Source organism: Galeopterus variegatus, unplaced genomic scaffold (assembly GCF_000696425.1).
Source record: "Galeopterus variegatus unplaced genomic scaffold, G_variegatus-3.0.2 Scaffold3300, whole genome shotgun sequence".
Classification (NCBI taxonomy): domain Eukaryota; kingdom Metazoa; phylum Chordata; class Mammalia; order Dermoptera; family Cynocephalidae; genus Galeopterus; species Galeopterus variegatus.
Window position 1 is genome coordinate 199,502 of NW_007729411.1, and position 3,538 is coordinate 203,039.

Genomic DNA, 3,538 nt, shown 5'->3' on the forward strand with positions numbered 1-3,538 from the left:
AATTCCTTATGTTGAAAAACTTGAAATGTTAAACATGAAATGTTTAACAATTAGCTTCTAGAACAGTCTACCAAAATATTTACTGAGCTGGAGAAGACCTAGAGGGGAGAGTGGCAGAGTTCCTTACAGCAACTTTTTTTTTTTAATTGAAACATAATTAATTGTACATATCTGTGGGGTACAGCATTGAATATCAATACCTGTGTGCAATATGTGATGCTTAAATCAGGATAATTAGTATATTCAACGTTATATAAAGTAATCATTTTTTGTGGTCCTTTAACAATTTCTTACAGTAATCTTAAAGACAAGCAGCTCCCTCTATAGTCTGTTTGGCCTACTTTGTTTAATTACTTGCTTTGTGGCCATCTCACACTCTTTTACTTACTCCTACTCTGCATCTCAGCAGGGAAGCTCTTTGATAATTCTATTTAACCTGGTGCTGAGAAAACTTAGAGAATGGTTTAAGCTCAGCATGAAGTGAGTTACATCAAGCATCTAAGCAAGAGTTGAGATGTGGGAACTGGACAGATTCCCAAGTTCACCTGAGTCAGGTCCTCACAATTGAAGCCTTAGGATTTTTATTTAAAGTGGATTTCCTGAGCAGTCACACCATATTCAAATATAAATGAGAAAACACTGTCCTATCCTTTACTCATAACCTTACTTGCCACCATTAAAACAAGTTACCAAAATGTTGTTATAAAAAAAATTAGCCATTTCTTCTGCAAATGATATTACTCAACACAAAGTTATGACAAAACAATATTCACAATATTTTTAAAATGTGTTAAAGCAAAGCAGATGTGGTTTTTGTTTGTTTTTAAGTAATTCCATCACTCACATGAAGACAATTTAAGTGATACTTTCAGGAATCAATATCCTCAGTCAGCAAGAGATTAAATCAGTCAGTCAGGATTTACCATTCAAATTTGAATATGCCACTTCCTTTTAATACTTTTTCATATTTCACCAAGTCAAGAATTGGGAGCTTTTAAACCCACAACACTTAATTTATTTCTCGAATAACTCAAAATATGTCCTCAAAGCAAAGGACAATCAGAAGTCAACTGGACTGTTTTCTAAAGCAGAAAAATACTTTTCATACAATAATAGAAAAACAGAAGTAGTAAAAGTGTATTAATCCAATCAGTTCAGAATCTGAAATGACCACTTTGAGAAAATTTCTTCCTTTGCTATTTTTCAGGATCTCGTTTGTAAAGCAAACTCAGTTTAAAAACATCATTTCTCCAAACCAAGGTAATGAATTAATGACTTCCAAAATTCACTTATATATATTAAAGAATTATGTTTATGGGACTTATGTAGCATAGGTTTATGGTGTATTACAAATTTTCATGAACTTATTTTACTTGTTAGTAAAGATATAAACATAATTTCTACTTTCAAATGATAAATCTGTCTTCATTAAAAATTCTAGCATTCAGACTTTTACCAAGCCAGACCGGCCTCTCTTTTACATTAATTATTTTCAAGTTCCATTTCACTGGATGGCCTAGACTAGTTAGTTTTCTTTGTGGAGAGAACTGAAAGCAGACAGTTCTGCAGTTTTTGTTTACAATTAATTTATATTAATTTCACTGAGAGTTTCTGACATGCTAAAAATGCTGGCTTAATTTATGAAAGCTGTAAATTAAATGTATGCCGATGATTTCAAATTTTTTTTCTTACTGAGGGAACAAAAATTTTTGTTTGAAAGTGTGAACTGTATTTATAGCAAACTCAATTTGATAATCCTTAACAACTTGAAGTCTGGGTTTCTCTGTATTAAGTTTTATATCTTTCAATGTATGAACAAAAAAGTCTTACTTTTTAACTTATTTCTGCTATACATTTCAAGGTACATACAAAAAAAACCCCAGCTTGGGTTTTTTATTAAGGGGGAGGGGGGCCGGTAATCTACTGTAAAATGTCCAGGAAGGAAGAAAAAATATTCCTCCAGGGAATAATTCATGAGTCTTTTTTTTTTTTTAAATTAGAAACACAAAAGTATATCACATTATTTTTTAAGGAATATTCTCTCACATAAGACAACTTATGTTAGCTTAAAGTGAAATGCATTTATTTTCACAAACTAAACTTTTCCTATAAAACAGCTTGAAAATCACTCAGGGATACATATTTAATGACTTGTGTGGAGGAGAAAAATCTATGTGTAGAAAAGACACCCAAACCATACAAACTGTAATATACAGAAATGTCACAGTGTATCCTATTAGCATACAGTTTTATGATTCAGAAATCTGGCTGAACAGAGCTGTCAGAGTCACTATCTTATCCTTTCTCTGCATCTGAAGTGAGAACAGTATATTACACTGAAATTACAATGAGAAACAAAAGACAGCACCACTGTATCTAAAACGGCAGAAACCTATCCTTCAGAACACTTTACCTCTATTTTCCAGCCTCTAAAGTTTCGAGTGTTACAATTCCAACAAACTGTTAACAGCAGTCAAATTTCTCATCTTTCGAGGTTCATATCATGAAAACCTATTTCACTATTTTAAAAAGGAATACTCTACCAAATCTCACTTACGACACTGACATTTTTAACAAAGAGAATTCACATTAAAAGATAACTGCTTGGAATGAGTGCTTGTGTTTGGGTAGTTTCCAGAGAAACTGACCGCAGTAATAAGATGAATGGTGACGAGGGCAAGGAGCATCAAGTGGGAATGCCAGCTAAAATCCCATAGGGCAATACATAACTAGAGTTAAGAGCATCTTTTCTAGGAGGTAGCTCCGTTATTTCATGGAAGCAGTTAAAAGCAGGTAGAAAAGCAAAACAATATAAAAGCGCCTTAAAATTTGGCTACTACGCTATTTATATCATAAACCCCCAAGAGCTTTTAGGAACGTAGCTTCTCACTGTTGTCTCCCCACCCCTTTTTCCAAACAGATTTTTAAAAATGTACCTATATTTAAAACGCAATCATACAAACCAACCTAAGGGCATTTAAAAATGTCTATGCCTCTGTTCGGCAGTGGTTCCTGATAAACTCACCCTATTCAGTGCGATGTTTAACATTGAGCAACATAAACACGCATTTCCTACTTCCACGGATGCACATTTCCCTGAAAACACTGCACCTGAGGATGCTGCTGAGGCATTCAACTCTAAGGAGTCAAGACCTGCACTCACAGAACAGCCACATGGTCACTTCAATGAGAAAAATTATCTGGCCCCAGGCGCCACTCTTCAGCCCACTGCATCTCCGGAAGGGGCAGAGGAGAGCGAGGGTGAGAAGAGGCCATGGGGAGCGACTGACATCAGAGCAGACACTTCCCCTCTCCTCTTAAAGCAATATCCAGAAAGGGGCACTTGAGAGACACAGGGGGCGTCCGGGGTTCCACTAGCGACTGACTTCAGAGCGCGGCTCTGCGACCCCGTACACGGAAGACATGGCGCGGCCACCCGGCCCACCCGCCGGGGCAAGAGCGGCGCTGGCGGCGCTCGCTGCCCCTTGCCCGCGAGCCAGAGTGCGGCTCCGACTCTGCCGCCCCACGGAGCGTAAAC